Here is a 20,000-nt window from a genome sequence, read left to right on the forward strand (position 1 = left end):
AAACTTCTTACAAATATAAACAAATATTTCAAAATAAAATTATCCTTTGAATAGCCATGAAGATGCTACCTAAAATTCTTCTTAAATACAGATACTAATTTCAAGAGGGTGCGATAATTTCGAAAAATTACCTCTGAGAACTACTGATACTCCGTCCGTTCCTCAAATTATTATTACTGTACTGGATGCTAACAATTGGCAGTTCTTGATTATAATTTTTATTACTACACTTATTATTACCAAACATTTAGTTCTGTAACATTTAATATGGGTATCAACACATGGCCCAGCCTTCATCGTCAACTGAGGGATAGACAATATATATAATATATATATATATATATATATATTAATATATATATATATATATATATATATATATATATGTATATGTATATATATATATATATATATATATATATATATATATATATATATATATATATCACACACATAGTTTGTGTGTGATACATATGCATGCATGTATGTATGTATGTATGTATGTACGATGTAGATTCCACTGGCCACAATGCTCTCTCAACTTCTGGAACTATTAACACTTCTTGTATTCGCTTGTCAGTAGAAAGCCTTAAAGCTAAATACAAGAATAATGAAGCATTTCTGATGACAGCAGCAGGATTCGAACATGCATCAAGAGTATCAGAAAGAGGCCACGTTACCGACTTGCCAACGAGAGGGATAAAAGGATATTGCCACTCATACATACATACATACATACATACATACATATAACCTGTCCTCTTCAAATATATTTATTAGAGCTGGAATAGTCCACTTCTCACTATCGTCGCCAGATGGATAATCATATCTATATATATATATATATATATATATATATATATATATATATATAGATATATATATATATATAAATATATATATATGTGTGTGTGTGTGTGTGTGTGTGTGTGTGTGTGTGTGTGTGTGTATAGAATCAACTGGTCACTTTTAATACAGGCATGTAACTGTAATCATCACAATACAAGTTCTCGAATTGTTCATACCTTCTTGAAACAGCTTTGTAGTAACAAGGGCATCCAAAAGGTATGAAGAATTTCAGAAGTTTAGTGGCACTGTGGTTATTACAATTAATATAAATATAAATATAAATATATATATATATATATATATATATATATATATATATATATATATATATATATATATATATATATTATTATATATATATATATATATCAAACAAAATCCACAAATAAAAGAAAAACTATAGTGTTCTGCAAAGCCTTTCGACTTCTTGTCCGTTACTTAGCAGACTGAGGAAATATAAAAATAAGCTACAAAAAGAGCTCGTATAAATGACAGATGGGATTACAAAGGAAAATAGATATGTACCTAGAATCCAACCACGCTCCATATTTTCATGATTCAGTTACATATATAGTATATACTTATATTTTATATGTATTTATTATATATATACATATGTATATACACACATATATATTTTTTTAAAATCATTTTTCCTTTGAGCGAAAATATTATGAGATCTAATAAGGGCATATTTTCCCATTCATTCTCCTACCTGGCCGTGAAGACATCATGGGGACGCAAACACCTGTATGGAGACATATTCCTTCTCATAAGAATAAAAAATAACTCACGGAGACAAAGGGGAGACATACACACGCACACATATTTTAATAATATATATACATATATATATATATATATATATATATATATATATATATATATATATATATATATATATATATTATCGAACTACAAATGTCCTTTAATATCTAGTTCGCTCTACCTCGGAATTAATATATTTTCATATATGTTTAACCGAGCGAGTGAAAGGATAATTGGACATTTCTTCCACACGTATTCGCTCTTAGTATGACTTGACCTAATTGAAACCAAAATAATGAAAACTTCAGTATGATTGACCTGATTAAAACCAAAGTAATGAAACCCTTACAACGGCTATACCTAATTAAAGCCTAAATAATGAAATCCTTAGTATGACTTAAACCTAATTCAAACCAACATAATGAAAACCCTTTGTATGAGTTGATCTAATTAAAACCAAAACAATGAAAACTTTAGTATGACTTGACTTTATCAGAACTAAAATATCTAAAAATTATTTTGTACTATATAACAACGTCCCTCTGAGTGAGTATAATGAACACTATTAGCCTAATGGCTTATAATGCATTTTCATGTCAAAAGAGATTTCTTTCACTTTCGTGCATTTATATGAACGCGAAAACAGGCTTTTATCTATGTATGAATGGATCTACATATACATAAATATAATATATATATATATATATATATATATATATATATATATATATTATAAGTATGCATATATATATATATATATATATATATATATATATATATATATATATATATATAATTTTGTGTGTATAAAGGGATGCTTTTCCTTAGTAGAGGGTGGCTAAAAGAGGAGATAGTCATCAGTTTCTCGAACAGTATTTTAGATGTAGATGCTAACCTCGCTCGTTCTGTTTAACTGGTTCTCACGTACCACACTACACACGTACACACACACACACACTTATATATATATATATATATATATATATATATATTATAATATTAATATATATATATATATGTAATGTGTTTGTGTGTAAAACATGTATTGTGCTTGTGTGCGTATGTAATCAGACACTACAAGAGATGAACTCTTCAATCCTCGAATCTTTAGTAATCTTGTATACATTTATCCATGGGATCCTGTGCTAACGACACCATGCTGCCACGAAGCATAGGAATTTATTCAAGCCCTCATGTGTGTAGCATATCTGTTGGAGTATTACATAATTATCTTGGACTGAAATAGACCCATGGGCATGATGAGAGAATACAATAGAACAGATAAAAGAATTAAGGCCAATACCCAAGCGCTGAATCTGTGAGGTCATTCAGCACTGAAACGGAAACTGACAGGAAGAAGGTTGGGAAAGGTGTAACAGGAGGAAACCCGAGCAGCTGCACTAAGAAAGATGGTAGGAAGAGATTACAAACGGAGATATGGCCAAAGAAATGAAAAGGGCTCCACCTGAGGGCCCAAGGGACACCGCAAAGAACCTTGAGTCATGTCTACCGTGCACCGCATGGGGTGTACTGAGGCAGTAGTCCCCTACGGAGATGATGAGAGAATGGTTTGTGATTCCGAGGTTTTGCAAGGAGAGAAATTATACCGGAACTCTGAAGTCCTGGGTTGAGTGGATGCAGCGTTAGAAACCAAAGGCCAGGAATATCCACCAAGGAGCCGTATTAGAACGAAAGGCCATCTCAAAATCCATGATGAGGTTTAAGAGTGCCTGCAATATGAGCTGGAAAGTGCACTCAATGCGAGGCACTCGACGTCCCACTGATAAGGTTCTACGTAGAGGCGTTAAATGTCGTGCTGAATAAATCTTTATCAAGTCCCCACCCCCAATGGGAATATTTGGAAATATAAATATACATTTAAGAAGTATCCCCATCAAGGAAAACCACAGACCTTGTGGTAGGGACGTAAGGACACACCTGCGTGGCGTAAAAGGCGACTAAGAGAACAGCTGCTGCCTTGCAGTCTTACTTTTGAGTAATGCCTTGCAGTCTTACTTTTGAGTAAAAGGCTAGGCCCACCGCCAAAAACTGTGGAAACTGCTTCCTTGCAGTCTTACTTTTGAGTAAAAGGCTAGGTCCCCCGCCAATAACTGTGGAAACTGCTGCCTTGCAGTCTTACATTTGAGTAAAAGGCTGGGCCCAACGCCAATAACTGTGGAAACTGCTCCCTTGCAGTCTTACATTTGAGTAAAAGGCTGGGCCCAACGCCAATAACTGTGGAAACTGATGCCTTGCAGGTGGACTTTTCAAATGCGAGGCCTACCGCTAATAACTGCGGTTGATGAGAGCAAGAGTATGCGGTCGTAAAAACCCCTTTGCCAAACAATAAACCTTGCCTGATGTTGTAAGGAGTATGATATGGCGAGAGGAGGTTTGGTGGAGGATAATGATTTTCATGGAAGGCACTGGAGAAGGCGCATCAGGCAACCGACCCCCCTGATGTAGGGATAACGGTGGGAAAGAAGACAACCGAGGAAAACCGTAAGAAGCAACAACTCTGAAGAGAGCGCAGTTATTAAACAAACATTTGAAAGGCATACTTCCTTTCAAAATGAGCAACATGAAAATTTTATAATATCAAGAGTGCTGTTGACAACACGTGAGCAAACTCGATGGATTACAGAAACAAAAAGAAAATGAGAAAATCTAGATTTTCTTTCCGCAGAAGAAATGGCGTCCCTGTATCCTGAAGCAAAATATATATTAACCATATTTTACATCAAGAAGAAGAAGAAGAAGAAGAAGAAGAAGAAGAAGAAGAAGTAGTAAGTAGTAGTAGTAGTAGTAGTAGTAGTAGTAGTAGTAGGAGGAGGAGGAGGAGGAGGAAGAGGAGGAGGAGTTAAGGGGGATAGAGATAAAAACATGACACAACTGCGATTAACTTTTGCATTGTTCACAAAAAAACCAAAATTTGAATTAAATCCTTTTCCTAGAAGAGAGACAGAAGGGGAAGAAATAAGCGACGGAGAGTGAAAACAAGTGCAACATGATACACAAATAGTTTTACGTACTATCGATCACATCGAAAATAAAAAAAAATAAAATAAAAAAATTGGTGGGGGGGGATGGGGGGTTAGCGCCTCGGAGAAAACAAAAAATGAAACAAAAAGGGCTGGAACTTACAACACCTAGCGCGAAATACATACCTGAGACGAGACGTGATTCTTTAGTTTCAATGAAGATACTTTATTGATTTAAGGTAGGAGCCTCTTCCGTCCCTCTCTCTCTCTCTCTCTCTCTCTCTCTCTCTCTCTCTCTCTCTCTCTCTCTCTCTCAAGACAACGGGACAACCTTAGCTATAGGGAAAAAATAAAGACCGATCTCCCACCCTCTTCTATACTATTCGTGAAGACCCAGAGAATAAGGCCAAATTGAAACCTAGGGACCACAACAAACAAACAGACAAGCAAACGTACAAGGCCAGGGGCTAAGAGTTTTTTTTTTCCCTCCACCATTCCTGAACGCAACAAACGCAAGGCATAAAAATGAACGGCTGCGCCAGGAGATCACGTGTTGGGGAACTTAATTATTTCACAATGAAGCTTAACCAGATATTTTGCATAATATGCTGCTCAAGACGACCTACTTGAGGGATGAACCGGGCGACGCGTTTTTCGTCCCTCTCTCTTTCTCTTTAAGTCTTTATTTTCGGTTTTTTAAGAATTTTCATTTGCTTTAAAGCTTTTATTTTCTTTTTTTTTCTTTTTATCAGCGATTGCGAAATTGGACGATCGTTATGTATTAACCAATTTCTTCCTTTGTTTGTTTGTTTGTTTGACGAGCAAACGTCGCAGAGTTATTGATGGATGTCAGTGACATTTTTTGAAGTATGTGTTATCAGATAAGGAGTCGAGTTTTTTTGGAAACTGTTAACAACTATATACGATTTTTCTTTTCTTCTCGACTCTCCACAACAATTAAAAAAAAAATCGTGGAGAGACGGACTTGGAAATAAGGAAAAGCTGAATACATTAAGATGAATCTTAATCCAGAGATCTCCTCCGCCCCCTCCCCCTCTTTTTTTTCCTACAGAGAGAGAGAGAGAGAGAGAGAGAGAGAGAGAGAGAGAGAGAGATTCTAGGTATACGATCCTTGACGAACATCCGCACCACCCATCATTTGTTTTTTGCGGGTGATTAAAGCGCATCATTAGATGAGTTGCAGGCGATTCGTATTTCCACGGATCAGATCAATTACAAAAATATCATCAAGGGACCTCTGACATTCAGACATTCAATTAAACTGGAAATGTGATACCATTTTAGAAATTTAATGGCTGTTTTGAAGTGCATTTTATGTGTTAACATTTTTTATTGTATTTCTGCATTCATATTTATGTATCAAATGACATTTTAAATGTATTTAACTTTATTTTACTTGCAATTAATTGTACTACAAGATTTAAAGCATTTTAATCATTCACCATCTAAATAACTCAACGGGTAATTGTGTAAAATAAATTATGGAGAGATACATTTATTATGATAAGCTACTTTCTAGCTAGAACTACCATTTAGGGTTTTGGAGAGAGAGAGAGAGAGAGAGAGAGAGAGAGAGAGAGAGAGAGAGAGAGAGAGAGAGAGAGAGAGAGAGAGATTCAACAGCAATTTCGCCATTGCAGAGCAAAAAAGGAAAAATAACATGTTGTACTGGAAAACGCAAACCCTGCCTTTTGTGGGGATTACAAAATATACAAACACAAATTACACATCAACAGTTAGAGCTTAAGATCAGACAAGTAATGACACCTCTAAGTCTTCGGAGCAGGGAATTTTAGAGACGCTGGATTTGGTCAATGCTTAGACAAGGGAGAAATATTCAAGGCCAGATGCCATTGACGTATAAAGCATTAGGGGTGGCCCAACCAAGAGGATTCCAACAGTGTCACTCATATGTAAACATCAGACATATTCATTTATAAAAATCACAAAATAGACACAATGTAAAGCTGGTAAAAATGCTGTTTAAAAACAAATTACACTTTAATATTATATACGAATGCTGACGGATCATTTCCAGAATATCTATAGCCACAGGCCAGGAAAACGTTGCGTTTATTTCGGAAGAAAACGTACTCTCTCCATTTGAAAGAGGGAAGTTTATGGGACGAAGTCTACTATAATAAAAAAAAAATAAACAAAAATAGGACGGATATTACAGTAGGAATTACAAATGAAAGAAATGCTACACATACTCATGTAACAAACACATATGTATATATATATATAGTATATATATATATATCTATATCTATATTATATATATATATATATCATACATACATACATAATATATATATATATATATATATATATATATATATATATATATATATATCATATGTGTGTGTCTGTCATAAGAGCGAAACCGGAAAAAAAGCCCATTACGCGGTAGCCACATAAAAAATAATTCAGACCCGCCTGTTACAGATGATGAGTTTACATACGTGATTAATATCACTAATATAACCATGCAAAAAAAGGCTGGTAAGTTTACATAAATGTCCGACTGCTCCGCACTTATAGCACAATTTGTGCATTGCCTGTTTAAGTTCAGTTCTTAACTGAAAGCTGATCAAATAAGTCAAAAAGTAGCGATGATGAAAATGAACTTTCGCCTTCGCCCGATGCTATCAATAAAAACATTTGTCTGTACATTAACTATAACCTAACTTTCAATGTTTGCAGTGTAAGCATGCGTCTAATATTACAATAAAGTGCTGTCCTTAGCAACTGATGACATAAACAGCAATAAACAATAGAACGCTGGATATGCAATTTATCACAGTATTGTTGCGAAGAAAAATTAATAGATCCCTGCAGATTTTTATTTTGGCAAATAATTCACTCCTAAATCCAGATATTTTTCATTATTCTTAAATTTCATTTCAAGATTTTGTGCTTCTATAATCAATTTAACCTGGATGTAACCTATGGACACGCCCCTTCTGGGCACTATATCATACGTCTGGTACCATCGACAGCTTTCTTAATTATTCAGAGATGAGAGGTGGAGGAGGAGGAGGAAGCTGGTTTGGGTTCACTATCACTTTATTAATGGGACCATTGTATTCTTATTTTATTACATTACATTATATTGTATTAATTCATAAATGAGCAAGCCATATATTATCCTGCAATATTATTATATCGATTCAGAATGTAACGCGAGTTTATGCAAATATTTTGGGAAGTGAAGGAAAAAATGTCATTCTGAGCAGAAAATGTTCGATAATTATATGCATTTAAAGGCTTCGTTTGTCGACGGGGTGAGTGTATAAAATAACTATTACCACTACATAGGCAATTAAATTCAAATTCCCGATATATATACCAGTATTGCATCAGCCCGGATTTTTTGCCATGCCCCTAGGTTAGGTTAGGTTAGGTTAGGTTCGATTAGGTTAGGCTAGTTCAAAGAACCCTTACCATAGTAATCTGGGTGTGGGAAACATAATTATATTATTTTCAAGATACTATGGTTAGTTCTTAAGATATGGCAACTCCGCTCTATTCAGGGAAGGTCCCAGTGCTTGGTTAGAGTTCGGGAATATGCATCCGGGATGTCAAGAGTGAGCAGTGAGCAGTCATCTGGAGGGGGGGGGGGGGGGGGGGGGGGGAATAGGTGATGAAGCTGATCAGTTCACTTGTTACTCTGAACAGTCTCACTTTTCTGCCAAGATATGTGAGTGCGTCTGGGTTACATTTCGAAAGCAAGAAACTGGATACCGTTCCAGTAGTGTGGAATACGCAGATAAGATATTTATTTTTGGGTTTGCAACAGTTCCATTTCTAGATTACACGAGAGTGAACTCCACTATTACACTTAACAAGGAAAATGGGGATTAGGCCGGTGGGAATAAAATACCTCCAAATCAAATGTATTCTTTAGATACTGAACAAAGGGGGAAAATACATACAATATTGATACCTCCCTCTCCGTCAATGGTATTCACCGGACTCCGATAGAAAAGAAAAACAAGCCTAATGGTATCTCCCCTCCATCAAAGATAGGCCTATTCATTACACACTGGTCAAAGATTTAAAACCTATAAAAAATCTTCCCAATCAAAACTATTCATCATACACCAGTCAAAGGAAAAACACACACCTATGAAAACGCTTTCGTCTTTCAGATGAAAAAGAATGAAAACATTAAGGAGAATTCACTTTCTTCATTCTCTCCTATCAAAGGGAGCCTATTTATACAGTCATCGAAAGAGGTAAAAAAGCTGACATTGTTCAGAAGTGTAGTATCCTCCCTACCTACAATCCCTTGCTATCATGAGTACTGTCACTATCACTCATTCAGCATGGGCCTAGTCCTGACTCCTGATTCAACAAAACGGTGACCAGACTGCAGGACTGTTTGCGCTACAATTCAATGATCACCTATAAATGTTACTACACTACTTTCTTGATACATAAAGCTAAGCATTAATTACATGAAGTCTGTTCACAGGTGATTTACTATACTCTGTTTTTTTCCATCTGTCCATCCGCCTGTGGTGTTTTTGTATGGTAACACTGCGTCCCGGGCTTCAGATAGTTACGCAATGTGTAAATAAAAGGATATCTGGGTGTACATTTGCAACTGAAAAGTGTTTTAATAATTTACTGTATGCGAATTACACCGTTAATATTCGAAATAGGATATTATTATAATCGTTGAATGTAAGCTGAATGTAACTATCTAAAGCCCGAGACGCAGTGTTACCATACAAAAACACCACAGGCGGATGGACAGATGGAAAAAAACAGAGTATAGTTGAAGGGACTGTAATGCTACATTTTTTTGTTACCTACGAGAGAAAATCACAATTCGAAAGGTCATCAATTGCGCTGCCAAATGGACTTCATCAACCCTCCCCCGAATACCCCTGACTACTCACTGCCAGTTGCATGATAACAATTATTGTAACGAGGCATGATCCGACCTTCAGCTTACTTGGGGCGCGCGCTAAAACCTACGGTCAAATAGAGCGTTGTTTCACCAACTAAAATTAAAATAAATATGTTATATTTCATTAGGAATAATTTTTCTGTACTGTTTAACATGCGTATTATTAATTTTTTACATTTTCCTTCTAATAAATAAGTCATAAATAAATATCCTACAACTTCTGTATCGTTCACTCACCACGAAACACCTTTTCAGGATTTCCTACAACAACAAAGTAGTTTGTAGGGTTACTCCCCGAGTAAGCTAAAAATTCACCCCTCAAACAAACGAAGTCTTAAAATGTACACGTTTAAAGAACATTTTCTGCTCAGAATGACTTTTTCTTTCTTTTCCCAAAAGATTTGCATAAACTATTGTTACACCCTGTGTATTAATGATATTACATTATTCTATTATCGTTTCATTTACTATATAAGAAAATATCTCTCTCTCTCTCTCTCTCTCTCTCTCTCTCTCTCTCTCTCTCTCTCTCGGTCTCATATGGTTCATACTGCAATTGCGGTGAGAGAGAGAGAGAGAGACAAACCTTTTGAAGAGAAAGAAGAAGACGAAGAAGATGGATAGGCCTGTGCTACAATGAGAAAGCGAACATGATATAACCACATGTTTGATAACTATACGCCTACACAATTGTTCCCTAGGGCTACATGGGCTTCGGTATAGGGCTAAGGACAATTTTTCTTTTATATTTCGTAAAGTCATAAATCAAAACGAGTTGGTTTGGTCTTTAACGTTGCATTTCTTAAAGAAAAATAAAAGGATTCGAAACTTTCGAAGTTAAGTATTTACGTTAACAAGCAGTTGATCTATAACCATTCATTCGTGACAGACAGACTGAGACTGAATGAATGCCTGCGGCCTGGACTCTGGAGTACCATACGATATGTTACTTGATTGACCAATGGCAGAAAAGTGAGCGGGATTGAGTTATATCCCGTTTGGGCAGACTTTAGTGTTCTTTCGCTTTTTGAGCACACAACAAAAATTTAAAAAATATTGCGTTGGAATACACCCAAAATGAGTATCGTAGAGTAACAATCAAAGAGATATAGGAGTCCTCAGCAGATTGATCTGAAGCATTCCCAGTTATTACCTATATTTTCATCTGCAATAGTTGGCATATATAACATAAAACCATCTGCCACCAGAAAGGAAAGCTATCATGGTTTCTCATGCTGACATTTATAGCTTTAACCCATTTTTAAGCATGCATATATATATATATATATAATATATATATATATATATATATATATATATATATACATATACATATATATATATATATATATATATATATATATATATATCACGGCAAAGTATAGAAAAGTTGGTAGTATATAACTTCAACTTACAATGACTACCGCTGATCTTTTATTTTTGTTTTCTTGTTTTTTTTCAATATACTGCATTAATCAACAATTATTCCTCTTTAAACTAAATCAAAATAAAAACTAAATTTACGCACAGACAATTCGTGGAGAAATTCCCTAAGCGCTAACACGGTCAATACCAATTAAAATACATTGGCGCACGTTATTCTGCTTCCCGGACGAATGCATAGTCAAAAAATAGAATGACCAAATGTCAAAACATAAATTATAAGTTAAGAAAACATTATTATAGCAGTTAGTGTTGTCATATCATAATTAAAATGATGCACATATCTAGTGATAACAAACTTCACAACGCTCTAAGTAAAATATCAAACAAATAAATACCAGCTAAGAAATAAATAAAAAACTTAGTGTTTGAGTGTCTCATCAAGGAAGGGAATTCGAACGCACGAATTTGGAAGCCGTGGTTGGGACTTGGGAGGCTACGGCACAGCCCAAAGGTTCAAAATACTGGATACATGGTCGCCATTTGTCATTCAGATACCTATTCAGTCTATGTGATTAAAGATAGGGTCGTTCGGCGCCCTAAACTCGTACGAGGATTCTCCAGAAACAAAACAAAACATGAAATGCGATCATTCAATTACAGATAGGATGTTTCAAATGTTTCTAGTATATTTTGGAAACCTAGAAGCCCATTCAGCTATCAACTGTACTAGGAAATGGGTATTTTAATTTACATGCCATTAATCAAATTCCCCGCCCTCCTCTTAAAAGAGGTTAAGTCTCATCAATCGGTTAGTTGATTCAAAAATTTAATGCGCCAAAACGCACAGTTAATCATGTATTTACATGTACAACATCATAACATACCTTTTAAATCTCATTATGCAATAATCTCCGTGACTAAAAAGCCTCTTTGCGTGATTAAAAGCTGTTAGTCTCTTTGTCTACCTTTTGGTGTAATTGGGGCGAGTCACGGATACTGAAACACTCATAATGACAGCAAAATTAGGAGCCATTTTAGAAACATTTTGGGAGTGGATTTCAAAATCCCCCACACGAGAGAGAGAGAGAGAGAGAGAGAGAGAGAGGAGGTGCGTCTGAGCGAGTAGAGAGAGCGTATCTTAGCTTGAAACTTTTTTACACCATCCATTTTGCGAGGTGATTTCAAAATCTCCCATAAGAGAGAGAGAGAGGAGAGAGACGAGAGAGAGAGCTTGAAACTTTTTTTAAAAAACCATTTGAGAGTGGATTTCAAAATTTGCCCATAAAGAGAGAGGATAGATGAGAGAGAGAGAGAGAGTCGGACGAGAAGAGAACGGACGAGAGACGAGAGAGAGAGAGAGAGAAAATCAAGTGGACAGATGACAGAAAACTAGTTGCAAATCAAATTGTTAGTGAGAGAGAGAGAGAGAGAGAGAGAGAATTAGTGGAACACAGAGTTAGTCAAGGGAAAATAAGAGTAAGAGAGACAGTCAACAAAACCAAATAAGAACAAACAACGCTACAAAAACGAAGTAGGAAGAAGAAAAAAAAAGTCTAAACAGTTTGCGTCTTATCTCTCGAATATTTAGTCAGAAACTACAAATGGAAACTGGCGTGTTGACTCGAGCGAGTATTTTGTGCCTTCTTTAGCCCGGAGGGGCGACGAAGATAACCGCTATCTTTTCTAATCGTGTCCTCTCTGTTTACTGAGAAAAGAACCGGCGCACGATACCAAGACTCATATAACTTCGCAAGGAGTGTTGGTTTAGCAGCACGAGAGCAGAGTTTCCCCGAGACTGGGGGGGAAGGGAGGGGACGAGGGGGGAGGGGGGTCTTTGCTGTTTCACCCTACGCGTTGAAGGCTGAGTGCAGTAGCACAACGTCGTGGGAGACCTGGGCTTTCTGGGCTTAAAAGTAAAGGAAGGACAACGTGAAGGACTACCTTACCTTAAAGCTCGTTCGGGTTGCCCCAGGTCCCTCAGAAAACGAAAAGTGGAGGGCTAATTATACAATTCAGGACAAGCGAGGCAAAAGGACTAACTGCATAAAAAGTGAGGATAAAATAGGATTATGGATGAAGACTGAATTTAGCATTGAAAATACATAAAGAATAAAAACTAGTCCTAGATTAAAGAAAGGCAATTTAAAATGAAGAAGATTGCAACTACATACAGCTGAAATATAAACATTAATACAAGAAAAACTTCGATGAAATACAATATAAATAAAATAAGTAAATAAATGAAGACAAAACCCAATGAACAAAAAGAGAAAGTCACAACGAATTAATGAATGATATTATCAAAAGCGATACTTCTCGTGCTTGTGACTTCCCGGCCCGAAGAGGGTTTATCAGCCCAAGGCTGAGACTTCTGTAATTACACGTTATTATCAAAACGACTCTAATTACGCCAAGTAATTGCTATAATATATAATTCCACTTCGTGTTTCTTGTATACCCTCTTACTAAATGCACGTTTTATTTGCATGTTTGTAATTGGAAGGAGTAAGGTACATATTTATCTTTGTAATATACTTTTTGAACAAGATGTTGAATAGAGGGGTTTGGAATACAATAATGATACACTATTTGATAATATATATATATATATATATATATATATATATATATATATATATATATATATATATATATATATATATAATATATATATATATTATTAATATAAACATATATGTATATATATAAAATAAAATAAGCCCATAAAAACGCCAAAATACAGAAAGTAAGTAATATATTTCAGACTACCTGCAGAAAGAGAACAGTCTCTGAAATACAGTACTTACTTTCTATATTTTGGCGTTTTTTATGGGCTCCTTTTATTTGATGGAACTCTGTTGTAACAGAATATTTTTACTAGTCCACACACACACACACACACACACACACACACACACACACACACACATATATATATATATATATATATATATATATATATATATATATATATATATATATAAAGCGAATCCCACAGGAAAATGATAGTCAGAAATCCAAGCGCTCTCGTCTTTACTAAGACATTGTCAAGGAGTTAATGAAATACAATTGGAGAGAAAGGTCTCAGGTAACAACAAGATCAAGAATACCAGATGGTTATTGCCAAAAGGGTAAAAATTAAGAGAGATAATCCTGGATTATCGGATATCACACGGTCACAAACCTAAACAAATTTGACCCTAACCGAAATTACAGTGTATCTTTACAGTCCAAAACATGTAAAAACTGAATATATTAATTTTGTTGCTTATATTTATCTACACCTTTTTTCATTATGAAAGCATCAAGTTTAAATAAACCAAGACTTAAATTTAGAACATTTCTATTATTTGACTTTATGAAACAAAATTCAATGATATTCCTTTTAACTGTGTCATTACATGGGATTAAGGCTCTTACTTGACTCCAGTTAATAGGATGATCTAAATCTCTCATGTGTACCAATAATGCATTCGATATTTGCCCAGTTCTCACAGAATATTGATGCTGTTTGAGACGTTGTGAAAGAGATTTACCCGTCAGTCCGTAATAGACTTTATCACACTTTTTGTAGCCTGGAAGATCTTTAGAATTTTTTATTACTAAACTCTTGACATTAATATTACTGAAAACATTTATGTTAAAAAGCTTTAAAAATCTAGGAATATCTAAAAACCTTTCATCATAGGGTAATTTTAGAATGTTATGCTTACTAAATTCAAGTTTGTCATTAGTTGAATAAAATGTTTTTCTAGCTCTTTTCCATGCCACACCTACAAAAGTCCTTGGGTATTTAAGTTTCAATGCAATATCATAAATAGTTTTAATCTCAGCGTCAATAAACTGCAGGCTGCAGACACGTAAAGCCCTTAGGAACATCCCAGAAAAAAACAGAGAATTTAACATTTTGATGGTGATTGGAGTAGTAATGAACAAAAGAGGCAATGTTAGTTCATTTTCGAAAGACTGAAAAGGTGAAATTTCTATCATTTCTATGGACAGTTACATCAAGAAAATTCAAATTACAATTTCTTTCTTCCTCTACAGTAAATTTTATATAAGGGACTAAATTATTGAGATTATTAAGGAATTCCTGGAGATTTTCATGAACTAGCCAAATACAGAAAATATCATCCACATACCTAAACCAAATAACTATTTGGGGCAAAATTCTTGGAAAGAGTTTTGTCTCAAAAAATTCCATGTAAATATTGCTAAGGACAGAAGATAAGGGATTACCCATAGCCATGCCAAACTTTTGTACAAAAAATTCCCCATTAAAACAAAATTTACTATCTTTGATGCATAACCTTATGAGACTAATGAGGTTTGCTACAATTAAGGGAATGTCATGACGTTCTAATTCATCCTCCAAATATTCAAGTATGTCATCTACAGGCACTTTTGTAAATAAAGAGACAACATCAAAACTAACCATATTAAAATCAAAATTCAAATTTAAACTATTCATTTTGTTTATAAAATCAACATTGTTTTTAACATTCTTGTTAGAAATGTTCCCTCCAAAGGAGTAAGAATTTTTACAAGCCATTTAGATAAATTATACGTAACTGAGCCCACAGAACTAATGATTGGTCTGATAGCGCTTTAGTGCTTCCTGGATATAATATACGATCTTTTCCAATACCCTTCACTCCAAATACAAGCTGATTATTTCCGAAAGACAAAACCACCTTAAACTCTCAAATCCAGCCTTACTGCTTCAAAAACATATCTTCACAGTCTTTTTCTTATATATGCTTCTTGCGACACACATACTATGCAAACAGTGTATCACCAGCAGATTCAACCGTTCCGTCATCTGAATTTACCATGCACACTTCCACTTCCATGAAGGACAGTTGGCTCAACAATCTTTTCAAAGATTCCCATCTTGATTTATATGTAATATACAGGTATGTATGTATGTATGTATGTATGTAGTGTTACATATATATATATATATATATATATATATATATATATATATATATATATATATATATATATATATAGATATATATATATATATATATATATATAGTATATATATAATATATACATATATATATATATATATGTATATATATATGTATATATGTTACGCATAATGTGGATAATTGCCTAATGTGAACATTAGGCAGAAAAATTGCCTAATCTCCATATTAGGCAATTTATTTTGCACAATGTTGACAATAGGCAAATTACTTGCCTATTGTCAACATTAGGCATGATTTTCAGATTAGGCGAGGGTATTTTGCCTAATGTGAATTGAATGACGAACCACTGTAACTGGAGTGTTGTTCCAATGTTGTTCGAAACTTTGGGTCTGTCATTGTGCTACGCTGAGGGTCCCGGATGTCGATCATGGTCCAACAGATCCTAAAAATCTGTTAGTGGTCGTCCTCTGGGAACAAGATGAACTATACACTGCAGGTTGTCGGGAGGGTAATTCTTGGACCAAAATTTACAGCAGCTGATCTATAAGTGCAATCAAACAGCCCCTGATAAAGTCTGAAGAGGTTCCTGATATCTGCCTATCGCTTAGAACAGCAACAGCAAGAACCACTGGTGGGCAAGGATATATAAAGTGTCAATGTACTACTCAATGTACATCAGGACGACGCAGCTGCATAAGAAAAAAATTTAAATGCAACTCACGCCGTCACCCGGGCAGATCATGCAAAAATTTCTGATTCGACTCAACTGAACCCTGAGTTCTATTGACTTATTTCTCTTTTACTGATATTGCATTAATCATGTTTGTGTTTATTCAAATAAATTGGAATTCTTTAAACTGCCTCTACATTAACCATGTTGCATTCTCTTGTAACCTCCCGTGGGTTGTCTGCAGGATTAAGTGCCATTTCTACACTAAACCATAATACATGTTTAGATTAGGCAGTCGTATTCACATCGGGCAAAATTGAGCTGCATAATTTGAACAATAGGCATATTTGGCCTAATGTTAACAAATTGTAAACTTTATGCAAACTGCTTGCTTAATGTACACATTAGGCAATTTTCTGCCTAATGTTCACATTAGGCAATTATTCACATTATGCGTAACATATATATATATTATATATATATATATATATATATATATATATATATATATATATATATATATATATATATATATATATATATATATATATATATATATATATATACACTACACCATAATATATCACATATCACTACAATAATATATATATATATATATATATATATATATATATATACGCACACAATTTTAGAAAAAATGTACATTTCAACACCATTATAAATTTACATCCATAAAATTGATGAAAATGACCGCAAATAGTGAATATTAACATTTATGCAATAAAGAAATCTGTTTTCAAAGTAATTGCGTCACTGTAGAGCTACAACATCATGATATTACTTGTACGATCATATATTAAGAAAACTAAAAAGTCACACCACTTTCAGTTATCAAAACCAATTACTGTCAGGTTTTTATTAGCACTGAGAGAACTTCGCCGTAGCTATAATATTAGGTAACAGGAAAATTTAACAAAAGATGAACCTACTACATGATTTGGAAAAAAAATCCATTTTATACTCTTATATAAATATACATATATATATAAATATAAATATTATATATATATATATGTATATATCTTAATGTATATATATATATATTAATATATTATATATATATATATATACAATCAATAATAAATCAAAACTAAATACACCACACGTTAGGTTTAACTAATATCGGAATGGGTGATTTTCTATGAAGGACAATCAATACCATGTTTGCTATGAAAATAGTTTCTACTTCAATATGTTTAACCATTTTTGGGTCAAGTCTGGACTTGGATGGGTGACCAGACCTCTAATGAAAGCCGTGAGCTTACGACATGAGCCTGAGGCTGGAGATCTCGTCTCCCTAACACAAAACGCAAAGCTAAGAAGCTTTCAAGAAATCTTAAGTTATATGAGAGAGAGAGAGAGAGAGAGAGAAGAGAGAGAGAGAGAGAGAGAGAGGAGGAGAGAGAGAGGAGACTGTTTTATAATAACTGTACGTATGTGAAGTACCTTAACATTTACTGACATAATATATGAATAAAATTCAAAACACTCAAAATTAAATTTACACCCAATATATCTTAAATCTTGCATATTGTTTCACAGTGATTTCGAAACCTCGAGGCGTGACTCGGGATGTATCCGGAAAAAACTTCCAAAAACTTTCCTGCTGCCAATTAATAATAAGTTCACAAAGTTTCCGGGCAATTCATCGAAAAACATTTTATATAACAAAGCGTCCTTTCCAGTGAACAAAGCTGACAACATGATGAATGAAACAGCCAACCTAATGAACGCACCTGACAACTTGATGAACGATACTGCCAGCCTAATAAGGGAAATGGCGAACGCCGACGAACGAGGTAGCCTACGAATGAACGTTACAGCAAACTTTAGGAACGCAACCGCAAGGCTGGTGAACGATTCCGTCGTCTCCCAAAATACAGCCTTGTTTCTGGAATCCTTTTAACTTCTCTCAACTGTTCACCGCAACCACGTAGCCCGCATGGGTGGAAAAATCGAAATTGCGCGTGTTTCTGCTTTGGAGATGTTATCATCTGCCTTACATTACGGCAAAAAGTATTAGATGTTTAGTGCAGAATTGCTAAATGGCTGCCGGAAATGTACGCCACGGACAATAATGATTTTAGACTGCACAATCGACGAACGAGAGCGACACCCTAACAAACGATGTTCCGTATGTCGATTTATTGATTTGTTGAATTTTAGGCTGTCGAGCCCCGCAAATGGGCACTTTCAGTCTTTCAGCGCTTAAAGGATTGAAAGGAGGGAGCTAGAGCGGTTGGACAGCAAGATAAAAGAGATCAAGACAATACAGAGGATGGAGCGCAAGGATATAGTGTGGAAATAGAAGAACGCCCACAATAACACTAAGAGGTAATAAAAGGAAAATATAATATATATATATATATATATATATATATATATATATATATATATATATATATATATATATATATATATATATATATATACTATATATATATATATATATATATATATATATATATATATATATATATATATATATATATATATATATATACATACATATATAAATAAATATATATATATATATATATATATATATATATATATATATATATTCAGTTGAATTCCACATAGGAAAATGAAAATGGTATGCCTCAGAAAATGCCCAACAGTTTCGTCCTCCAATTGACCTCTTCTTGGAGCGTTTATTAAGGAAAGAGAACTGTTGGGCATTTTCTGATAAATACCATTTGCATTTTCCTATGGGGAATACAACTGAATTACCATATCTTCGTGCCTAAAAGATTACCAGAATAATATATATATATATATATATATATATATATATATATATATATATATATATATATATATATATATATTTACCTAGTATACTTCCAGCTAAAGAACTTATTCATTATCAGTATAAAGGACATCACTTCACGTAGCATTAAAGCAGATTTACCAGGTTAATTAAGAATTCAAAAGCAAAACTTAAACAAAGCTTTACTTAGAGCAAATAACGAAGCGAAACACAAACAATAATTACAAGTCACCACTTAATAAATTCATTAAACAAGATACTCGTAAACCATCGGATAATGAACTCAACAGAATAGAAATAGTTTAGAAGTAATATTTTGCAAGATTCACATGGGAAAAAAAAAGTTATATCGCAAGAAAAGTACAGAGTTAATAGAACAACACTATGCGCTAACAACGGTTTTACATTATGATAGGAGGGTTATTACAATATGGACACAAACACACGCACGCAATATATATATATATATAATATATATATATATATATATATATATATATATATATATATATTATATATATATATATATATATCTTTACTGTTCCAAACGCTTTTAAGAACTTGAAGATGAAAATTCACCAACAAACAAAGAGGCTCTAAATACATGTACATATTGTAAATAAATATACACTCACATTTTATATATATATATATATATATATATATATAT

General features: G+C 34.0%; 1 long non-coding RNA gene across 1 annotated transcript in view; it reads right to left on the bottom strand.

The window, feature by feature from the left end:
- LOC135214123 (uncharacterized) overlaps positions 1-20,000 on the bottom strand; it is a 253,713-nt gene that overhangs the window by 174,060 nt on the left and 59,653 nt on the right. The gene's annotated exons all lie outside the window — the stretch shown is intronic.

This window comes from Macrobrachium nipponense, chromosome 45 (assembly GCF_015104395.2).
Source record: "Macrobrachium nipponense isolate FS-2020 chromosome 45, ASM1510439v2, whole genome shotgun sequence".
Taxonomy (NCBI): domain Eukaryota; kingdom Metazoa; phylum Arthropoda; class Malacostraca; order Decapoda; family Palaemonidae; genus Macrobrachium; species Macrobrachium nipponense.